Raw genomic sequence first — 23999 nt, 5'->3', positions numbered from 1 at the left:
TGACCCTGGAGGAGTCTGGTCAGTGAGGGCTCCGGCAGGAAGTGCTGAGGCTTGAGGTGACTCTGCCAGTCGTAACCAAATGTCTTCCCTCTTATTTCCATGATTCCTTCTAGTTCTGCACCTTGCACTGCAGAGTCTCTGTGTGTCTATAAATACACATGAGTTACGATACAGGTGTCTCTTTCCCCTCTGTCTGAGGCTGGGCCCAGGGAGTGAAGTGCAAGACCCCCTTACTGCTGGATGCCCACCAGCACGAGGCACTGCCTGCCCTGCTGACGAATGCCTACAGCGAGTCCTGGAAGCCTCCTTCTGAGCACCTGGCCTGTTGACGGTGTATACGGGAGACAACGGAGCTCCCCTTGCCCCACCCTGAGCAGAGACTGGGGAGGCGGTGGCAGCACTGCCCCCATGGTGCATCCTTGGTGCATGGAGGAAAGTGTGTTCATGCTTAAAACACAGCCCATCCTCTCAAAAGCAGGGTGATAACCACATTTACTTCTGGAATTTTAAAAAAGAGCCAGTCTCTTTGAGAGAAGAACATGGCACGTATGTGTGTACCTCCTTTGTTTTTTTTTTTGAGACAGTTTCCCTCTGTCACCCAGGCTGGAGTGCGGTGGTGCGATCTCAGGTCACTGCAAGCTCTGCCTCCCGGGTTCATGCAATTCTCCAGCCTCAGCCTCCCAAGTAGCTGGGACTACAGGCACCCGCCACCACGCCTGGCTAATTGTTTGTATTTTTAGTAGAGACGGGGTTTCACCGTGTTAGCCAGATGGTCTCGGTTTCCTGACCTCGTGATCTGCCCACCTCGGCCTCCCAAAGTGCTGGGATTATAGGTGTGAGCCACCGCGCCGGGCCGTATGTGTGTACCTCTTTACAAGTGTTGCCTGACCTTCGCATTTAAAAATTATTGAAAAACTTAAGGATGTAACTGACAAGAACTTTATAGGTTTCTCCAAGTAAAAATTTGGAAAAGTTAAGTGAACCCATAATGTGTTTTATTTCTATGAGTCCCACACTTGGATTTTTAAATGTGGGCAAAACATCTGTATGTTCTTCAGCCTGATTTCCGTGGAATCGTGAATGAAACGTGCTGAAGTTGCCGTGCGGATTTTGTTATGTGGCGGTGACAAGTGGGGCTGGTCATTAAACAACTGGAGGGATCCCTGTCCTTTCTATGCTCCTGTTGGACACTAGGCACGTGCTTGGGTGTTTTCTGTGTGTGTGCACAAGATGAGAACAGAATTTCCAGATTCACACGGTGGTATCTTCTCCCTTTTCTGTTAAAACGTGTCTTCTGCTGCTTCTACATAAACCAAGTATTTCTTTCTCTTGCCTGTCTACATAAACGCTGTTTAACAAAAACCGTATTGTAGACATGTGAAGCTGAATTCCACGTGATAAAGCAGATAGAGATGACTGAGTATACTGTTTTGTGGAAGGAAGGTTTAAAATGATTTTTAGCTTTTTCCCTGAAATAGGGAATACTTTTAACTTTTTCCCTGAGACAGGGAATAATGAAATGGGAAAATAATTAAATTTTCCCATGTAATTGTTAGATTATATTTAATTATTAGATTATTCATGTATTGCAAGGGAAAAAAGAACTAGATCACCCCATGTACCCAACTGAAAATTTAAAGGGTATGGGCGAGTTCATTTGAACTCCTTTAATTTGTTTTTGTTTGTTTGTTTTTGACAGTCTCACTCTGTTTCTCAGGCTGGGTGCAGTAGTACAATGACAGCTCACTGCAACCCCAAGGCTCAAGTGATTCTCCTGCCTCAGCCTCCCCAACTGCTGGGATTTACAGGCGTTAACCACCACACACAGCTTATCACCTCTTGGAGACTAGCTTTGAGTTTGGGCATTCACTGAACTATATTTTGGTTAATTCTCAAAGTTTGTCACTGTTTATCTTTAATTTGCTAAAAATCTACATGTATTGTAAAATGCGTTACATTTCCTTAGCATTCACGGATTCCCCGTTAGTGGGGCAGAGACACAGAAGGGCAGAAGGCGTTAGGACATCATCAGGGTTGCAGTTGAGTCCTTGCCAAAACACACTGGAGCTCTGGGCTCTGTGGCCCCACAGGGGTCCTCTGTCCACTGAGGGGGCCGGGTTACCTGGAAGGTCCCTCCAGCCTCTGCAATTTTGCCCTTTTCAAGTTAACATCTCATCATTGTCCTGGACAGCACTGCCTTTCGTTCACTGACCCACGAGTGAACAGCTGGTCAGTGGCCAGTGCTGCTTCCTTCAGCTGGGAGGTGGTGATGTGATAACACTTCCGTGGAATTTGGTTCTTGGTGTATTAAGGGTTCAGTTGTATGTTTATTTTTAATCTGCACCTCTGAATTGGTCTTTTGATTGGAAAGAGATTGCTTACTGGGTTTGTTTCTGAATATTTGGTGGATAACAGGAGAACCTTGCTTATCTGTGTGTTCATTTAATGTGTTTTTGCCAGGCATTTATATGGGTGTGTTAGCCCTCAGCCCACTTTCTGTGTGTGGTGGAGTCATTGAAATCATTTATGTGAAGTCTCTCTTCTTTTAAGGCCAGAGGACGTGGGGTGGTGTCTCCCTAAACTAGGGGGAAATGGCATTGTTCTGCCCTCCTCCCTGGGAACGCTGGTGTTTCCAGGTCTCTGAACTTGGCTCCCACACTGGGAGAGTGGCTGTGGCTTCTGGAGCCCGTTTTGTGCGGGACAGACTCCTTCACTTGCTTTATTCCCCACTGTCTTTGCTGCTTTATGACGCAGGGATGAGGGAGTTGGGCCCAGGGGCCTTGCCTGTGCCTGAAGGGCCCGATGCAGAAAACTCCTGGTGGGAAGGATGTTCCTTGAGGGCAGCTTTTGGAGTCTTTTCCTACTTTTAACTGAGAAGCAGCTATTCACATGGTTCTATTCTGCTGGTGTGTTTCAAAATAACTGGTGTAGAGTTGCGAAGATGTCCGAGACACCCATGATCCACTCCGGGCAAGTGCCGGGCATTGTGCTCAGATGCCTTCAGACCACATTCACATGCCAAAGATTCTTGCTTGGTTATTCTCAAACTTATGAGAATCTAAAACGCGAGCCACGGTATGGATTTTCTCTTGAGCCCCCATGACTTTGCCTTGTATTTTGGGCATGAATGACTTCATCAAGGGGAAAGAATTTGAGGAAGGAGCCTCTGAGGCTAGGAGGGGGTGGGAAGGGGCGGGGGGAAGAGGAGGGAAAAGGAGCTGTAGAGAGAAGAGCCAGGCTGGGGCTGGGGCATCTCCCCATGATGCTCCCCCACCCCTGGCGCGAGGCCCCAGGGACTGACTGATTTTCCCACAGGAAATGTGTATGATTGCGTGTCTGTTTTGTGGGCTGGCCATTTGGATTGAGGGAATGTTTGTGTTGTGATTCCTTATTGATTCGAAGGTTGGAAAGGTTTGTGCTCAATACAGGGGTCTCTTGGTGCTATGGGAAATGTGATCGTAGCTGCCTTCAGGGTGGGGAGAGCCCTTGAGGCCCTCAGTGGTGGCCGGTGTCGGCCTTCGCCTCCCTGGGTGAGCTGCCCTCAGGGTGGGAAGGGAGGTCCTCGGTGGTGGCCGCTGCTGGCCTTCGCCTCCCTGGGGGAGGGCTGCTCCATCCCCGGCTCTCCGACTCTTTGCCTGCACCTTCCTCATTGGAAGCCGTGATCCATCAACTTTGTCCACGCGTGTCCTGCAGACTAGTGCTGACTGCAGGTTCAGGAGTGGTCAGAGGAGCCCAGAGGAGGCCCTCGTGATGCGAAGCTAAACGTTTAATGATGGCGCTGCTGAGTGCATGAGCCGCGTTAGCCCAAGAGTCTGGGTAGGAGGGAACCGCGGGGTGGAGGGAAGACTGGACAGATAGGTGCTTTCCTCGGCCCCCGGGAGCACGGCCAGGTCCACCCTCAGACCTCCTGGTTTCTCCCATATTTCCATAAATAGCGAGGGAAGGACTTGGGGCACCCAGGGACCTCAGGGGTATAAGCTGTGTCCTCATGTGGCCCCAGCTGTGGCCAGTGGCGTTACTCTCTTTAACCTTAGGCTTATTTTGTATAAAAACACAAAGGGACAGAAGTAGTTCAAGGGCCTCTAAAGACTTATGTAATTGTTAATAGGCCTACTTTTATGATTTCTTATGTATTAAGAGCAAATCATGAAACAAACTCATTTCTGTTTGAAGAAATCTTTACTGTCCTCATTTTTGTGGCAAGCAACATTCTTTGCTTAGTGAGCGTTAGTGCCCTCCTGCCCAGTGCCACTGCCTGGCGTGTCCTCGCACACAACTCTGTCCATTGGTCTCCGTTCACCTTTCCACCTAGAATTGTAGGAGGGGCGCTGGGATCTTAGGGCTAGAAAGAAATTCTGAAGACCACTTTCAGGGGCGGCTTTTAGTCAGGGCTCTCCAGAGAGACAGCCAGCCGGGTGTGCGTGTGTCTCCAGGGCGAGGCTTGCTGCAGGGGCTACAGAGTCCAGGAAGCCACAGGACCCACAGTCTGCAAGCTAGAGTCCTGGGAGGGTGTGGCTTGAAGACTTGAGAAGCGGAGGGTGCAGATCCCACCCAGGTCTGAGGAGCTGAGACCCAGGAGCACGGGCTGCAGAAGACGGATGTCACTGGCCCATCAGCCAGACAGGTGGAGTGAACCCAGTTTTCCCCGCCTTGCTGTTTTACTCGGGCCCTGGGTGGATAGGGTGGTGCCCCCCACACCAGCGAGGATGGGTCTCCACTCAGTCCAGAGGCAAACATGCCTCTCACACAGAAATAATGCAGAACCAGCCATCTGGGCATCCCGGGCATGCTCAAGTCGATGCACAAAACCAATGCCGCGCATGGCCCTGACGTCTGCGTGTTCGCATCACTCCACGCACATTGCTTGGTCATCGCCTCAGTGAGTTTGTAAGTTCGTTGTGTGGTTCTGGGGGTCTTTGTCCCGGGTAGTGGTGGTGATGACAGGCTCCCCACCGCCCCAGCTCAGGTATGGAAGGTGATGCCACCAACCGCTCCTTAATTCTCAGACACTTGAGCGGGTGCTCTGTGCAGCCACTTCCACCTGCAGCAGCATCTGTTCCCTATGCCGATTCCATTTGGAGTGTGTGCCTCCCTTCTGTTGAGGGTGCAGCCTTCTTTCAGGGAAGAACTGTGTCCTGTTCACCTATGTCTCCTGTGGTGTATCTCATGGCTGAATAAGTAGCTATAGGATACCTCGATGGCTGAATGATAGGTTCATTGGAAGGAAAACTTTATACTTTTTTTTTTTCTTTTTGGGATGGAGTTTCACACTCAACGCCCAGGCTGAAGTGAAATAGCATGATCTCGGCTCATTGCAAACTCTCCCTCCCGGGTTCAGTGATTCTCCTCCCTCAGCCTCCCAAGTAACTGGGGTTACAGGCGTCTGCCACCATGCCTGGCTAATTTTCGTATTTTCATTAGAGACAGGGTTTCACCATGTTGGCCAGGCTGGTCTTAAACTCTTGATCTCAGGTGATGCACCCACCTTGGCCACCCAAAGTGCTGGGATTATGGCCATGAGCCCCTGCACCCAGGAACCTAATACCGTTTTTTTTTCCCTTTAAATCATAATGGGCTTGTTCAATGCTTACGTTAATGTTTATTTTTAAAAATGTTATCTGTGACCTTTCAGCTTTTCATAGCACTTCTCGTGTGAGTATTTAAAAAAGGCCCTTTAGTCGTGGGGGAGAAGGGGGTTATCCCTTTCAGCAGAGGGAGATGGAGGAACAGGCCCTGGTGGATCTGAGCACACGCAGTCACCCCAGCCTTGGTGCTTGCTTAGGTCTGTTCTCCGTTCACCGTAGCCGCCTCCACTCTCATTGTCAGCTTAAAAATAAGCTTTTTCCTCTTTCTAATCAGAACAGTTAGTTTGTTAACCATCACATTAAGGTATCGAGAATGATGGCTTTCAGGCCTCAGATATGACACAAGTAGTAAATGCAGGTGACCCTGAACAACATGGATTTTGAGCTTCGAAGGATCACTTATGTTAATTTTTTTTCCAACCAAACCCTTACTGAAAAAACCTGGCTTTGTGGAGGGCCGACGTTTCCTACATGTGGTTACATAGGGTGGCTGTGGGGTCCTGTGGATACGTAGATTTGGGTAAACTCGGGGCGTGTTCTGGAATCCATGTCCCTGTGTATACAGAGGGACAACTGCAACTTTTTAGAAGTTTGTGTCCTGCCTTGTCCTAAAAAGGCTCCAAGGTGGATGCAAAATTATTTCATTCCTTTGGTTTTCTTGGTGGGATATTGATGTTTATTCTTCAGTGTCTAAAATCCTGAGTGAACAGAGTTACCGCTTCAGGAACAAAGCCAGTCTGGAAACACATATTGAGATATCCACCTTTTCTTCATGGTTTCACAAAAGGCCATGATCATATTTTATTCAGTTGAACTGTAGGAAACTGCCAATATTTGCTGTTTTTGGCCTACAAAATGGCAACTTCGTACGATATTAAAAACAAAGGCTTTCTGGATGGGGAAAATAGGAATCGGTAAGAACCTGAAGTTGTCTGTCATGGCCTCTGAGTCACAGGTAAATAAACCTGCGTGAGGGGAAGTTGGCTGTACAGTATTTTCCTTCTGTTTTGAGACTGTCAGAAAAAGGTCAGTTCCATTGCATTGGGTCCCTTTGCCTCACCTTTGCTGCATAGGGGACTTGCCATTATACCTCTTGTTTCCAGTGCCCAGGAGGCTGATGCCGCATAGAAGACCTGCAGGTCGGTGGATGTGAAACAGGCATCGGACACGCTGTGCACCTTGGGACGCATCTGAGAAGTGTGTGCTTGCGGCAGATCTGAAGTGAGGGCGTGTTCCATCTCCTCTCCCTTCTCTGGCTTTGCAGGCCTTTGAAGTTGGTCCTGGAAAGTGAAATTAGTTAATGCTGATTTAAGCTCCAGGTCAAAGCCTGGGGGCCGAAGAGACCTACCCTTCACTAGGGGTGTGAAGCATTGGGCCCTCCCATCAGGAGGCAGCAGGGAGTCGAGAAAACCCCACATGCCCTCCAGTTCCCTTATGTTGAAAGGTTTTGTACTCGGCCATGCCGGGTCATTTTGGGAGGTGAGTAGGGGATTCACATGGGGGTGTGCAGTATTCTTAGGTGTCAGGTGCGAGAGTTGAATTTGTAGAAGCTGTGCAGATAGGAAAGGGCCTGGCAGGGAGTGCTGTTTACACGGAGCCAATTTAACGCGAGGTCTGTGCTCTGCCTGGGTCCGTGTCTGACCGGTGTCTCCCAGTCTGCAACAGGAGGTTCACGTGACTTGGCGCCATCGTCCCACTCTGTGTAGACGTCTGAGGATCTGTGCGCAGCTGCTCTGTGAGAATGAGTTGTGATAATGAACTGAGAAACAGTGAACAAACCCTGAATTGGTTAGCACTGGTTCCACGGCCACTTCTGCCGTGGTTGGAGTCATTCATAATAAAGTGTGCTGGACTCCTATGCAGAGCTCTGAATTTCAGAGGCCCTTTAACTTGGCAGCTAACCAGTCGCTTCCTTCAGAAGACATTTGGGTCCCCTTTACCTACCAGGGTGACCCTGGGAGTTTGAAGATGAGTGAGACAAGCCCTCTGTGTCTTGTGGATTTTACTGTCCAGTGGGGAGACAGATGTGGATGGTGAAGGAGGCCCTATCAGAGGTCAGCGCACGTCAGTTTTATTTCTTCAGCACTTGCTATGTTCAGGCGGTGCCCCGGGCCATGTGCAGAGCATCTGGGGACCGTGCCCATGGCATCCCAGGCACAGCTAGCATCTGCGCCATCTTCATACTTGGCCTGAGTTTTGAGGAAGTACCGAGGACGGCTTCTGCCTTTGCTGGAGAGAGTTGGAAGTCAGGGCAGCCCTCCACAAGGAGATGATCGCCAGCTGATTCCTCAGGAAAGAGAGGTGGTCCCCACATGGGTAGAGCAGGGCAGCATGTACAGACCTGGGTGTGGGTCTGGGGCATGTGCATCTGAGTGGGTTCTGCTGGGAGACAGCAGGGGTGAGGTGTGAAGGCAGTTGGAATTTACAGGATAAATTATCACTAAGGCGATGCCTGGAAAACATAAAATGGGGACTCTCTGGGGTAAACGTGGACTTAGGGTGACCCTGGGCGTGGGTGTTTTCAGGCTCTGAAGGCAGAGATTTAGGAAATTGGGGCAGAGCTGAGCCCCAGACGAGGATGAAGACCACCCTTGGGATGTTGAATGAGACGGGGTGGAAACCCAGTGAATGTCCTGGGGTCAGTCCAGCAGGCAGGCAGCAGAGGAGACCGGTGTCCTCAAAGGCCCCTTGGGCCTGCCTCTCAAAGTGCTGGGATGACAGGCATGAGCCACTGCTCCCTGCTGATACTTTTAAAATTTCTAAGCTACTCTCTCTCATACCCACACCCGTATTTTTTTTTTTAAAAAACCAAGTTTATGGCTATATTTTTTCCAAGGGAACCAAACAGTTACCTGTTTGAAGTACAAATAACACCGTGTTTAAAAACCGAAAATGCCACTTTGCATAGAAGTTTCCAAATACCCAGTTGGTTTGAGCCTTGCATTGCAGTGTCACTACCTGCTCTTAAATTTCTACCCGATGTATAGATAGCGAGGCAGGGACGGCTCGTACATCTTCAGGTTTCAGTTCTACTACCTTGGGCTATATTTTCATTTATTTTGGCACAACTGTGGGTGTGGCAAGCAATGCCAGGGTATTTATTTTGAAGCGTGTCTAATAACAGTTGGGAAGATTTTCACATTTTTAGAATTTTCATAGTAATAGTTATAATTTACAAAGAATTTAAAATTGTGTAGTCATTATTTTGCTTTTTTCTAGGTGTGCCCCGAAACAGGGTTGCTAAATATCATTGTACATCACAGGATTAATAACAGTACCCTTTTGGAGCAGATGCCTGTAATCAAGGAATTCCGCCTAGTCAGTTCACTTTAAGCGTGTTTAAAAGGTTTTCTTTATCCTAGTTGGCACCTGTGGCTATAGTTTGTTTTCATTGCTGAAGAATATTCCACGATGGAAGCCGTAATTCATCTGTTTTTCATATCGGTGGACATTTGGATTATTTTGGGAGGGTGTGTATGTCTATTCAGCCTTCATTTTTTTCAGGATTTTTTGTAGAAGATAATGTAACAGTGTAACATCCTCTGCTAGGGAACCAACACGAACCCTGATTGCAGCCACACTGACTCTCACACAGACTCTCAGGCCTTGTTACCAACACACAGAACCATTTTCTTAAGTTGAAACACAGTAGCAGAACCTGAAGCCATGTGAACGGTTCCTCCGATCTTACACTTGGAATTCACTTTTTATTACTATATCTGCTAATTAGGAAGCATATCAATTATACAGAAATCTGAGAATGTAAAATTATACGTTTATAACAGAAAAAACCTTATTTAATAGCCCAGAACACATGGCTATGTTTTTCCCTCATGCCCCACCACTGTTTTCTTTGCTTGAAATGGGAAATGACACTTGAATGCGGTTTTCTAGCGACTGTTAGCCTGGCATAGTTCTTCAGAGACAGAGGATGTAAAGCACATGGAGAATTTCTGTTTGTGGAATGTGATTTCCCGGTCGCCTCATTCAGGCTGCCGCCGCCTTCCCCTCTGGCCGCCTGCATCGTGGGACGTCTGAGAAGGTCCCTGTTTCATCCTCTGGAAATTCTGAAAAGGAAGGAGAGGAGGGTGTGCAGGGTGTGGTGCATTTGTGTTGGTCTTCCAGCTTTTATTTGGAGTCTCCGCTACCTTGGTTCCTGCCTTTATGTCCCTAGCTCGTGGCTTCATCCTTGTGTCTAACTCACAGGCAGACAGATGGAAAGGGAAGTTGTATTCAGCCAACAGCTTGATCTTATTCTCAAGGCTTAAATCGACTGGGTATTTGGAGACTTCTGTGCAAATGGGCATTTTTGGTTTTTAAACACCGTGTCTTATTTGTACTTGAAATGGGGTAACTGGTTCTCTTGGAAAAAATATAGGCATAAAGCTGGTTCTTAAAAAAAAAAAAAAAGGGAGTGGGTGTGAGAGAGTGGCTTAGAAATTACACCAGTAATGGTCGGGAGTGGTGGCTTATGCCTGTAATTCCAGCACTTTGAGAGAAGGAGGCAGGTGGATCCCCTGAGGTTAGGAGTTCGAGAGCAGCCTGGTCAACATGGTGAAACCCCGTCTGTACTGAAAAGATGAAAATTAGCCGGGCATGGTGGCAGGCACCTGTAATCCCAGCTACTTGGGAGGCTGAGGCAGGAGAATCACTTGTACCCGGGAGGCAGAGGTTGCAGGGAGCCAAGATCGCACCACTGCACTCCACCCTGGGCGACAGAGGAGAAACTCCATCTCAAAATAGAAAAAAACCAAAAAACTAAACAAAACAAAAACCCGGTAATGAAAACCTGATTGCATCATCTGTGATGGAGATGGCGGATTATTTCATTTTTAGTGACAGGATGAATTGGATATGTTTGCAGTATTGATTTGACAAGGGAAATGGTGAGAACCAAATGTGCCGCCCAGCTTGGGCCTCGCCGTTGGCAGAAGACCGTGGCGGGCAACAGACTGGAGACTCGGAGACCGAGGGGAGAATTCTCACGCCTTGACGCTGGTGCAGTGTGTGCTTCTGGACTCCTGCTGGAGGGAGCTGCCCCTTTGCCTTGCAGGCTTTGGTGCAGTGGAGACCTTAGGACCTGCCCCTCCTGGCACACCTGTGGGTGTGGCGAGCAGTGCCAGGGCTGAGGCACAGGTGTTGAGCCAGGAACGTGGGACGGGAGAGGCTGCACACGCCGGCAGGCGTCTGCTCCAGCAGCCGGGGGTTTCCGCAAGGGTGCGGGGCGTTGGTTTTCCTCCTTGAATTTGGGTGGAGAGGGCGTCCTGGGGTGCTATGTCTGCACTTGTGTTGCTCTGAGGTCAAGTTGTGGCCCCGAGTCCCTGTCCCTCTGCAAAGTGAGGGTTTGCCCATTTTCAGGTCAGATTTCCCTTGGGTCCGGGTCTCTAGGAGTGGGGCGCATTCCAAGGGAGCGTGAGCACGGTGGACGCGCGTGGGCCTCTTCCTCTCCCCTCAGCTCCTGGGCTGTGTGTGAAGAGCTGCCCAGCGGAATCACCCTCCTGCCTGGTGTTTCATTCACCAGAAATCGTTCTCACTGTGGACTCTTGAGTCAAATGTAATCCAGGAATGGAACGTGCTTTTGCTAGATGCCACACACAGCTTCAGGAGCTTAGTAGGGGATTATATGATCTTACCCCACACCTTAAAAGTAAAGACTGTAGTTGTCAGGCGTCTGAGCCCAAGCCAAGCCATCGCGTCCCCTGTGACTTGCACGTATATACGCCCAGATGGCCTGAAGTAACTGAAGAATCACAAAAGTGCAAATGCCCTGCCTGGACTTAACTGATAACATTCTACCAGAAATAAGTGAAAATGGCCAGTCCTTGCCTTAAGCGATGATTTTTTGTGTGTGTGTGAAATTCCTTTTCCAGGCTCATCCTGGCTCAAAAAGCTCCCCCACTGAGCACCTTGTGACCCCCACTCCTGCCCGCCAGAGAACAACCCCCATTTGACTGTAATATTCCTTTACCTAACCAAATCCTATAAAACGGCCCCACACTTAGCTCCCTTCGCTGACTCTTTGGACTCAGCCCGCCTGCACCCAGGTGAAATAAACAGCCATGTTGCGCTCACAAACCCTGTTTGGTGGTCTCTTCACATGGATGTGCATGACAATAGTTAAGGGGATATTGAAGTCTTTGGCAGCTCCAAGAGCTTTTTCAGTTTGTGTCGGGCCATTGTAGGCAGAAGGAAATACTTGCTTAGAGAATCTTACAGAAATGTTCGGTGCAGTGCCATTAACTCGTGGAATAAATGTGTAACTTTCCATGGCAGACCTCTGGAAAGAGATGCTCTTTGAGTGCACCCTGGCCTGCTCGCTACAAGAATCGGCCGTGTCACCCCGCTTTCCGTGGGTCTGCAGGTGTGCGTGGTCCATTGCCCTGCACTGTGGCCATGGAAGGGAAGATGATCTGGAATGCTGGCGACAGTTATCAGTGCGTGTTGATGTGTGCTGCTTTCTACAGGGGAGAACATTTCTGTTTAATAAGCATCTCATCACGATGATGACTGCAAGATATTTGAGTCTCATTCAATAGTGTTTCTGGGTTCCTTCTGTTTTTAATCTGCTTTCTAGCACTAGGCAAGTGAAGACATGGAAAGTAAAAACCCATCGAACTTGTAGAGACATGGTGTTGTGTAGGAGCAGACTGTAGCCTCTGGCTCTGTTTAAAGATTGTAGTAAACCTCTTACCTGGCACGGTCAGGGTGTAAATTATCTTGTTTAATCGAAATGTGTATGAGTCAAAGCTGGCGCCTGCATTGTTGATGAAATACCAGATTTTAAGGGAACATGTCAATGTGCTGTAAGATACCAACAAAGTTCCTCACTGAGGTTCGGCGCGGGTTCGGAGCAGCTGGGCCTTAGGTCACCAGGGTCGTCTCTGGGAGCAGATGCTCAGTGTGGGCATTAGTCACTTAGCCTTTCCAGAGCCGAGGAGCAGCTCTCTGTGGTGGTTTTTGGAACCTGTATTTTGAGTCAGTTTGTCCCACTTGACTCGAAGTTGCCGCGCGATTTCAGACCTTTGCCTCCACCGTGCGCTCGTTTTCTTGTCCCCTGATAACTGCCTCGGTTGCCCCGGCCTGACATTTGAGCCTCGTCGTTCATGGACACAGGTTCCGTGGTGGGGCAAAGGCCGCGACTCCGGCTTGCACAGTTCTGTGACTCTCACCATGGCTTATCACATCACTCCCGGGATCTCCCGTTTAGAGGAAGAGTGTCCCTTTCCTGCAGGCCCTGTGTGGTGTGGAAACCACCCCTACCTACCTTTCTCCTGTTTGAACTGTACCGTGAAGCTATATCTGTTCTAGTCAACCATCAGAATTTAAGGAACAGTGATTTATGTAACTTATCACACGCTTCTCAGCAGTTCTTTATGAATTTCATTCTGTTGTGAAATTATTGCAGTTTTCATGGCTATGCTGGTCTCATGTTGTGGCCCTTGAAATGAATTCCCTTCCCCATTGTGTGTTAAGGTTGTGCCTGGGAGCTGTTGAGGCCTCACCTCTGCTTAGGGCAGTGGCTTTGCTCTCCTGACAACAGGAAGAATCTTATTTAGAGCACTTCTAATATAGTTTTTGCTTCCAGACAGAGTTACTTTTTTTCACAGAGACAGCCACTAAAGTCATAAATTATGCTCAGGATGCACACACATGGGTCAGCTGACAGAGTGGAGTCCAGAACAGATCCAAAGATGCAAAAGCAGTTCAGTGGAATTTGAGTCTTTTCAACAAATGGTGCTGGAATTATGGGACAGCCGTATGCAAAAGAGTGAAAACAGGGAGAAATTTCTGTATGAAAATTAAGGTGGATCATAGCCCTGAATGTAAAATACCAAACTACAAAACCTGCAGAAGAAAGGGAAATTGTGGAGACCTAGGGTGAGAGCTCTTAGCCATACCATGATCCATAATCAAGGAAGAAAAAAGTAGGTAAGACTCATCAAAATTAAACTTCTAATATAAGAGACACCCCTAGGGAATTGAAGAGACACATTTTCGATAGATGGGGAGAAGATGTCTACGAACCATGCAGCCGGCAAAGGACTCGTATCCAGAATGCACAGGACTCCCACGGCTCATGACAGAGAACAAACCACCTGACTTAAAAGCGGAAGAGACCTGAACAGATGCTTCGCTGAGAAGGACGGGAGGATGGCCCGAAAGCATCTGAAATGACCTTCAGCATGACTGGTTGCACCGAGATGTGCACCGAGGCCGCAGTGAATTTGTTCACACCCCTGCTGGAGCGCCTGACTAAGGTCTTCCGACAGCCCCAGGTGCTGGTGAGGACCGGCAGTCGGGACTCCTGTGCGATGCTGGGGTTCAGCACGGTGCAGACAGCTTGGCGGTTTCTTACAAAACTGAACTCACACAAACATGGGTCCCAGTGACCCCAATCCTGGGTATTTACCCTAGAGAAACAGAATCTGATGTTTAAGAAAAACTGTGCCCAGATGTTAATAGCGCTGTCTATAGTTGTCCAAAACAGGTTACAATGTGCCACAGCCATATGTGGAATAATAAATACCCAGCAGCCCCGAGGCCTGGCTGTTGATCACAGGACACCCTGGGTGCACCTCCAAGCACGATGCCCAGGAAATTGTGATTTTGCGAGTGTTTTGCCACAACGCTCGCAAAAGATAGACCCGAGTCATGGGAGGACACGGAGAGGGTGGTTGCTGAGAATGGGAGGGTATGCTTATGAGGCCCCGTGAGTGGGTTTGGGGCTGTTGGACTGTTCTGTTTGTGTGATGATGATTATGGGAATATTTTTGCCGAAATTCACAGAACTGAGCACTGTCCACTTTACAGTAATTTTTAAAAAGTGGTAATATGCTCATTTTCGGTAGTGTTTTTAATGGAAGATGGAGTTTGCAGATGATTTGTCAGGGCAAGCCTGTCTCAAGAGTTTGTAGACGATTCGTTAGGGGCCTATCTCAGGGCCGTTGGGTTGGGTTGGGTTGGGTTGGGTTGAGTTGGAAAAGCCTTCTCTGTTGTGGGCAGTAGTACGGGGCGTGGAAAGGATATTGCCAAGGAAACATGTAGAATCCTTTGAGGAAACGTGTATTTCTAACTTGCTATAAGATAGAATTGGAAATTGTAATGGTTTTGTTTTCTAGAATCTTGGTAGAATAGGGAAGACAGTGTAATAAAAGCTAATTTTGAAATGAAGAATTTTAAAGATTTTCAACAGCAATTGCTCTAGGAAGTCACCCTGGAAATGTTTTTAAAGATGTTCAATAGCAATAGCTCTAGGAAGAGTCACCCTGGAGTTGCTTCTTGAGCATTGGTTTCCTGGCTGTATCTTCCGACTTTCATTTTTAAGTTTTGCTGTGAGTTGGGGATGTGTGGGAATAGCCATCCCGGCCCTGCAGGGGGGTGCATGTGCCCCGAGGCCTGAGGCACTGTTTCAACCTAGCTTGCAACATGGGGACTCTTGTCAGTGGCTGGAGTAAGAGTACCAGCCTGGCAGGCTGGGGGGAGCCCCAGGGTGGTCTGGGCACTGTCCTCCCTGCCTGCAGGATGGCAGCTGGAGGAGCTCGAAGGCTGCCTGCCTCGTGGCTGTCAGCGCAGCAGCCCCTCCTGGCCCTGGAGCAATCTTTGGGTCCATGAGTCTCTGCACCGGGACTTGCCTCCTGGGACCTCCGCCACTGTCCTGATGGGCCCTGGTGCCACTTTCCCGGTGGGACCCAAGCCTCAGGCAGCTGCGACCCCAGATTCGGTTGCTTTCCCTGCCGTCTCATTGCAGCACGAGTGCTCATCTCACTCAATGTAGAACCTCAGGTTCCTTCAAGATCCCCAGAGATGGAATCTCCCAATTTAACAAGATAGTTGGTGACAAGATTTGAGCAGCACTGATTTAACTCAGCTTCCAGAGTTTAAGTTCCCAAGACATAGTCCTGCTCCTTCCCTGGCCTCATCCTGTGTGGCTGGTGTGGATGCGGGGTTTCCGGAGGGTGGGGCTGTGGCAGGTCAGCAGCCAGGGGGATGGCTCATTATTGATCGCTCAATGCCTTGAGGATAACTAGGATTAATGACCTTTATAGGGCTGTAGGTTTGGAGTATATATATATGTGTGTGTATATATATATACATATTTAAACGAGGTGGACACGGTTATCACTGCATTTTTCTGACATGAAACTTGGAGAGCAGAGGGTTTAGGAAACTCCTGAAGCCACACTGTCAGCGGGACTCGGGCGGTCTGGCCTTAGACCCTGCACTGTTTGCCCCTCACCACGCTGTCGGCAGACCCGGGTGGTCTGGCCTTAGAACTCACGCTGGTCGCCCCTCCCTGCCACGTTGTGGGGTTTTTCCTGCTTCTGGGCAGCATTTGATAGCTTGTGAAACAAGACCAAGACTTACTATGAGTGGATTTGCCATTATCTGAGATCCAGAACGTTTCCTGGACCTGGCGTTGCCAATGTCACGTAAGGGAAGGTAAAAACATTTTCATTGTGGTCACTGGGGCTCCTGAAATGGTATTTTTCCCAGTGAAAGTTTACTCATAAAAATCTTTTAACTCAATACTATGTGAACAGGAAGAAATGTGTTGGGCTCTAGTTAAATGTCTCAGAGCCACAGAAGTAAATGAGGGCACCTTCCGAGCACAGCCTCCCGGAAGAGGCCAAGGACGTTTGTCTGGAGGGTTTGCCATGAAGCAGGACTTGGGCAGGGCTGGTCTGCCTAGGGAGGCCTCTGCCATGATGTAGGTTAGTTGAAGTAGTTGACGGGTGGTGGCTTGAGGTCGGTGGTCCCCGAGGAAGCCCCTACCAAGGCCGGTTTCCGTGGGATGGAAAACTGCCGTTCAGTGGCTGTAATCTTGGCTTCACGGGTCTGACATACAATCCTGCCCTCGGATACTTGGATCCCAGCCAGGTCAGATGGCCCTGAAAGGACATTCGGACTGTGATGGCTGCACCCATTCTCAGCATCTGTAGGGTCTCCTATGTATGTGTGTGTTTCCATTTTCTTTCAGCACAATTTCTCCCAGTGAAGTCGTGAGAAATAGAAGGAAAGGTGGAATGAAGATGTGATTGAGGAAAGTGTGGTGTGGTCTTCGACCTTATTGTGCCTTGGTTGGTGCTCAAGAACTCCACCTGACCTCAGAGCTGAGCGTTTCTGCCAGGAAGTCCTGCCTTTTATCCTACCTCGAGGCCTGTTGAGACACTCCAAGAAGCTTCGTTAACAAATTTGCCTTTTCCTTTTACAGCAGTTGGATATATTTGCAGCAAAACAAAGGAATAACCCCCAATATGGTGATTAAATGCATTTAAGTATAGATAGCATTCAGTCTTGAAGGGCCTGGGATTTTAATCATCTTTGGGTCATGTAACAAGTGGTGTTGGTGATTAAAATCTCCTGACAGCTTTGTTCTGCCACGTTCCTCAGTTTTGAATGATGATCTTCCTGGTGTTGTACCTTGGGAGGGGCGTTTGTGTCAGTAGAGAGCAGAGTGGTGGTTCCCAGAGGCTGCGAAAGGACAGAGGTGAGGCCCCTGAAGGACACTGGTCTTCCTGGTTTAGGGGTTTGGGGCTCAGCCACCTTCCTGTGTCCGTGTAAATTATACCCAGGATCATTTTCACTCGCCCCACTTTAGTTGAGTATTGGAGCTTCAGGATATGTGTGTGCCCACGTCACCTGGGCCGTGATCCTGGAGTTGGGTGAGACTGATTCCCGGGTTTATAGAATTACTCTGGGATTATTGAAAACAGAAGCACTTGAGGCATTCATAATGCTATTTCCTGAACGTAATTTATGTTCAGTTCTTCAGAAACATTTATCTGAGGAAGCATCTATAATTTTTGTTTTCTGCCACTCAGTGCTAGAAAGAATTGTGCAACACTCAAGTGAGTGGCATTATTCCTCTCCCTCCACCATGCAAGCAAGATTAAAGGTACCTCTGGCTCCCCTCAATCTTCTCATCTGCAGGGTGCCTGGCATGGCAGTGTGCTGCCTTCCGTCTTCTTTTTGGGGAGAATTAGTTGTGTTTGTGTGTACTGCCCAGCTCAGCCTCGTGCAGTTGTGTGGGTGAGGAGCTTGGATGCTAGGTGACCCTCCCAGGCCTGCCTCCCACCTCCCTAGGCCTTGTTCTAAACTGACAGATAAACAGTGTGTTTTGGAAGAGGACAGCAGCAGGGCAGGAGAGAGTTTGTTCAGACTTTCTCCTTGCACTGACGTTTGAGCCTTCATCCAGCCTGGGCACTTCTACAGAGCTGCGTTTGTGTGTTGCAAACCATTCCCTCCCAGTAACCGTGCTTTCAGAGGTTTGGAAATGTGACATAACTCATCTTCAATTTAAAGCGTACTATCAAATTTTAGTGTTGAAACTGATGTATTTTATGGCCTTTATTTGATTTCTCTTGATTTTTTTTCCCATATGACACAGGGCATCTTAAGGGACACAGCCTGGTGTTGGCCGCCTTTCCTAAGGATGGAAGTGAATTCTGAAAGCCCTTTATGTAGGCAGCGAAGGCCTCTTTTATTTTGGCCTAGTCAGGTATATAATTCTTTTTCTCTTTGGTTTTTTTGAGACAGGCAAAAAAACCTTTTTGTTGCCCAGGCAGTGGTGTGAGCACAGCTTACTACAGCCTCAACCTCCCAGGCTCAAGTGATCTTCCTGCCTCAGTCTCCTGAGTAGCCAGGACCCACAGGGACATGTTCCACGTGTCCCCATGCCTGACTTAGTTTTGTATTTTTTGTAGAGATGGAGTTTTGCAATGTTGCCCAGGCTGGACTTGAACTCCTGAACTTAAGCAGTCCAGCTGTCTCAGCCACCCAAAGTACTGAGATCACAGGCATGAGCCACCGTGCCTGGCCAAGTGTGTTTCTAATTTCAAAATTAAGAGGACACCCATCCAGTTAATTACATCTCTATTGGAACATGCTGCTTATAGTGCATTAGGAAAAATCATCCAGAACTTGGAAAAGGAGCTGGACAGACACAGCCCTTCGAGGTTGTCTGATGAACCCCTGGGGTCTTTAACTATCTGGAGGGATGTACCATGTCAGACTCACTGTTAACCGGCTGAAGCCCAGGTTTCATGAGGTTATGTGTCAGCTTGTAGTACTTTCTCTGGCAGAGATGCGAGTGACTTCTGCTCAGTGACAGGCTCATCTCAGTGACTTCATGGCCTGAGGGACGGCAGCCTGTTTGAGCTGATCGCGCAATCTCGCACTACCCTTATTTTCTGAAACGCCTATGAGTGACTTCTCACACGGTCTTTGAAGCGGCTTCATGCCCGCGCTCCTTGGTAATGATCGAATGCTTTTTTTGACCCCTCATCCCTTTCTTTGGGGTGTTCCAGTGTCAGTTCTCATGATGTGTTCTGCTTCTGCAGGAATTTCTGAAGCTGCTGAGTGTAGAAAGCACTGAGGAGGCTGTGCTCCCACCCCTGTGAGCCTTCCAGGCGTCATCCTCTCCCCTTGGCGAGGCAGCGTCCATGACACACCGAGGAGGCTGTGCTCCTGTCCCCCGTGAGCTTTCCAGGCATCCTCGTCTCCCCTCCAGGAGGACAGGAGGAACCTTTCAAACCCTTCTTAAACTTGTTTTCATGTCTTTGTTTTAACAGTTTTCTTTGCATCGTCTCCCTTATCCAGAAGTGAGGGTGAACGCTGAGTTATTCACGGGAGTCAAGAAACCACACGCAGCCCAAAGTGACGTTTGTTTCCCTGAAATGATTTGTGTGTGTTCACCTTAAAATGCAACTCAGTAAAACAGGTGTGTTTTGAGGAATGACTTTAAATTACCTAGGTAAAAATGTGACAGTTAAATTTCATCATCTGTGTGGGTGTCCACAACCCCCTTCTGTGATTGCGTGTGAGTTTGTGACTTGTGGTTATTTTTGAAGAAAGAAAATCTGTTGCTGAGGACTTCAGAGGGTGTGCTGGGATTGTGTAGGGTGGACATCGGGGGCTTCAGTGTGTGGCTTCCTTGAAGAGGTTCAAATTAAGGCTGAGAGTCCCTACTCCAAAATGCTCCAAAATCTGAAACATTCTGAGCTTCCTCATGACACTCGAAGGAAATGCTCTTTAGAGCACTTTGGATTTCAGGGTGGGGATGGTCAACTGGAAAGTGAAATATTGCAAGACCCTTCTGGCCCCAGGAGCTTGGATAAGGACATGGAGGGGGCCTGTGCCGGGTGTCCCTGGAGTGTGAGGCAGCCTGGGCTCTCTGAACTGGTTTTTTGTAGGAGCCACAGAAGGGAAAAGAGGGTCAAAGTGGCGACGCCTGGCTCCTGAGAAGGCTGGACCAGAAGGAGGTGGATGCGGAGGACAGCAGTTGAGTCCCCAGCGTCCGGGACTCCTGTCCCTGGTGGAGTTGAGAGCCTCCTCTAGTTGTGGCCTCTCCCCTGTCAGCAGCCACTGAGGCCTGAAGGGAGAGGGGGCTGAGGAGAGGAGGAAGGATAGGCCTGCTTCTGGAGAGGGCCAGCATCGGCCTGTGCTAGCCTCGTTTGTTACTCCTGCGTCCAGTGTGCACGGCCGTGCCTCGTGGTGTAGCGGTTCCCGGGATGCACAGCGCTCTTGTCTGCAGTAACGTCTTTGTCTCCGACCCTTGGAGGCAAGTTACCTTTTTCCCCAGTGAAAAGAGGTAGAAAACGTTACAGAAATGCATTTGCTCTAATGTCTGTTTTCCGATAAGACATGGTCGCTTAGGCTAAATCTTTGTGAGGTCAAGACAGGAGGATCACTTGAGGCCAAGGGGTTGAAGACCAGCCTGGACATCATAGCAAGACCCCATCTGTATAACAGAAGTTAGCTGAGTGTGGTGGTGCGTGCCTGTGGTCCCTGGTACTCTGGAGGCTGAGGTGGGAAGATCACTTAAGGCTACAGTGAGCTGCTATTGCTCCACTGTACTCCAATCTTGGCGACAGAGCCAAGACCCTGTCTCAGAAAGAAAAGTTAAAAAAAATCCAGAAATGTCGTTTTCTTTTAAAATCATCCCAAAAGAAAAATCGTTTTTTTCTAAGAATGTAAAGGGTAACTGATAAGATTCTTTCCTTGCATTGTTTCTCCTTTTCGAATATCTACAGTAGTCCGTCCACATCGTCTCTCATCTCATTACAAAGCAGCAGGTGTCTTTGAGGTTAGTGGTGTTTCTCTGTGTCGCACCTTGGAGAACAGCCAGCATGAAACCTCTTACCACGATCGTGCACATCGTTTGTAGTCCCAATTAAAATCCTCTCCAGAGACGCCTGTGCTGCTTATTATAGCAGAACTTTGGTTGTGCTGAAATGTGCATTCAGCTAATGGTTTTAAGTTCATATCTGAGATGATGCTGTATAATTCCTGAAGCGTATGGGATCAGTAATGATTGAAGATAATTCTGGCTGATGTCATTTGGAGGATATTTTTCACTTCAAGTTAAAACTTCCTTCGCGATAGTCATTTTGGGATTCATTTAACTATGTGCTTTATTTCATAGCTCAAATTTTCATTAGTCATTTCATACCATAGGATTTTGAAAGCAGATTTGGCAAAACCTTTCTAACAAAATGTTTGCTTATGATGTCCCAAGGAACAGCACTCAGAATTGCTGGTAACTGTGGTACATTTTAAGGCTGATGATAGAAGTCACTTGAATGGTAAGGGCTGCTTTGTGAGGCAGATGGGGTTTGAATCCCGACCCTCCTGATATGCAAGCCCTGACCGTGGCCTTCTCTCCTCTCCCCTGGGAGATGGGAAGGTGCCAGCATCCACCTCACAGGCCGTCCTGAGAACCTGGGACTAAGGGCTTGTGTTCCTCTTGCAGGTGGCACAGACGTGGGGGCTTGACGATACACACACTGCAGGCTGCCAGTGTCAGGGTAATCCAGTTTTAGTCATAAAGGTGGGATTTGCTTTGCTCCCCTGCAGACCAGGTGCGGTGCTGCTGTTGTAGCAGGTGTGTGGATCCTCTTGGGTGGTCCTCAGGTGGACAAGGAGTCACCGATTCGGATTCCCAGTGTTAGATGTGAGGGGACCATGGACCTCATGTGTTCAGAGGGGAGGAGTAAAAAGCTTCCCTTGTATTTCCAGAACTGTCTATCCCAGGAATGCCAAACCACTGGCTTTCACCTGACGCTGTCGTAGGTGACACTGTCTGGAAATGAGGACTCATGTTCCGCATACTTGAGCCAGTACCCGTCTCCCTCCAGAGCCGTGGCCCAGCCCTCCTCATTTCGCTGGGTTGCCAGCCTGGGGATCTGTAAGCCCAGTGACGTCTCCGGTCTCGGCCCCCGCTCCCCGTGGGGACAGGAGGTGGCTTCAGGAGGCTGGTGATGAATGCCTGAATGAAGCCGACTTGTGACTGCAGTTCTGTCTAAGGGCCTCCCCGGGTGTTAGATGTCAGTAAATGACACCTGTGTGTGGATCTCATGTGATGAAACAGTGGGGGAAACCAATGCTTGTGGAGTCTACAGGTTCTGAACTTGGAGGTGTGTGCACCTGTGTACTTGGTGAGGGGTATGACGTCCGGAATGAGTGTGCACGTGTGTCACGTTTGTGCATGTGTGGTTGAGTGTATTTAGCAGGTGTGGGTGGAGTGAGCATGTTCATGTGTGTCGTATGTATTTGAGGGTGTGTGTGGAGTGTGTACACGCATCATATTTGGTGAGTGTATTTGAGGGTGTGTATGGAGTACATACATGCGTTTGCGTGTATACTATTGGGTGAAGCGGTGGCATGTGTGGAGTAAGCATGCACACGTGTATGCTGTGTGTGGGGTTTCTAAGTGGTCCTCCCCTGAGCCTGCTCCTGGGTCCTGCTGTCCTGGCAGCTTTACAGTTTGGTGCGTCTTTGATTCCGGAAGATTCTGGAACCAAATTCTGAAGCTGTGATCACAAACTTGCAGCCCTGGAGGACGCTGGCCGTGGAGCTGGCACGAGGGTCTCTGTGCTGGCCTCTCCCTGGGCTCTGTCCACAGAAGAGCATGTCCGATGATTGAGCTGTGCGGGTCTGTGGCTCCCCAGCCTCGAGTCAGCCCTCGGTTCTGTCCCACCTCTGTTTTTCTTGCTGAGGGGCTCCGGGAAGTGGTGCCTGGGATGGCGTTTTCACCCTGGGGTTGCTTCGCCAGCTGCCCAGGTGCTTGCTGCCTGAGCCCTGCTGCCGTCCTGGGTGGACGGGGCTGTCACGGGGACATCCCTGAGCCACCCGCGGGAAGGCAGGTTTAGGAAGTGCCAGAGGTGAGTGGCTTCCTCTCACACTTGATTTTCTGGAAAGTTCTGGGTCTCCTATTTTTCCCTAAGGGAAGTTAGAAACTGAGTTTCTCTTTAGGGGAACGTCTTTGCAGAGTCTGCTGTTTGAATGTTCCCCAGGTGTGGAATACTCGGGGCCCTATGTGTTTGGGAACATCCGTGTCCTGAGCGAATTCAGTAAGGAATGGAGAGAAGCCTCCTATCAGCTTGGCCTGTGTTTCCAGCTTGTTGAGGGTTGACGGCTGCTGGTATCCCAGGGAGAGTTAAACACTAGGCGGTGTGGGATGGGAACGTTTGCTCTGACAAGGACAGTGGGAAAGCATCTAAACAAACGTCGCTGTTCTCCGGGCTCCTCGGGGTCGAGCTTGTTTTGTGGTGTTGAGGGAAAGCTACCCTTGTTCCTGTTCCTCACCATTTGAAAGGTGTCCAGGACACGTTCCTCTGGAGAGGTGATGTGCGTGAGTGGGGGTCAGGTCGCAGGCTCCGAGGTTATTTGGGACCTGTCAACTGATTTCCTGAACACACAAGTGCTTGGTAAAGATGTTCCTGATTAGCTAAAAACATTTCAACAGGACGTGATAGCTGGTGGTTGTTTAAAGACTATCACAATTTTCCTGTTACTTTTTAAATGCCTGTTGAATAAGGGAGGATTCACGTATTTTTATTTTCCTGTCTGCATACTTGATATTTTGTTTTTTGTTTTTCATGTGGGTGTGCAGATAACAGGAATTAGAAGCAGTCTCAGCCCTGGGGAGACTTCAGGGCCGCCTCAGTCAGTGCTGAAGGGAGGCAGGGATTTGGGGGCTACCTGAAGGGAGGCAGGGATTTGGGGGCTACCACCAAGGGCCAGAGGTCAGCAATCTCAGTGAGGTCACAAAGACGGGCACACCCAGCACCCTGGCCCATGTGCCTCTCCTTCACCTTTGTCTCTGCTCAAAGCTGCTCTCCTGGGTCATCACTGGTGATCTCTAGGTGCGTGCTTGCTTCTTGCAGAAGTGGTGTCTGGCTGTGGTCAGTGTGGGCCCTCAGGACTTCCCTGTTTTTGGCTCACATCAATATTGGGCAGTGGTGTATGTTTGCTTTGGAGTGGTAGATCCGGTGGATTTTGGCTTTGCCAACTCCTTTAATACCTGTTCTCCTAGGTGCTGGGACCCTCTCCTAAGCCGCCTGTTCTCCTAGGTGCTGGAGCCCTATCATAAGCCGCATGTTCTCCTAGGTGTTGTGACCCTATCATTAGCTG

General features: G+C 49.1%; 1 long non-coding RNA gene across 1 annotated transcript in view; it reads left to right on the top strand.

The window, feature by feature from the left end:
• The first annotated feature begins 7602 nt into the window (after window positions 1-7602).
• LOC139360512 (uncharacterized) overlaps window positions 7603-23999 on the top strand; it is a 123783-nt gene continuing 107386 nt past the window's right edge. The window contains exon 1 of the long non-coding RNA XR_011617917.1: window positions 7603-7639. This is a non-coding gene — a long non-coding RNA (uncharacterized lncRNA). The remainder of the gene's footprint in view (window positions 7640-23999) is intronic.

This window comes from Macaca nemestrina, chromosome 20 (assembly GCF_043159975.1).
Source record: "Macaca nemestrina isolate mMacNem1 chromosome 20, mMacNem.hap1, whole genome shotgun sequence".
NCBI lineage: Eukaryota > Metazoa > Chordata > Mammalia > Primates > Cercopithecidae > Macaca > Macaca nemestrina.
The sequence above is the reverse complement of the archived record's forward strand: the minus strand, read 5'-3'. Positions and strand labels throughout refer to the sequence as shown.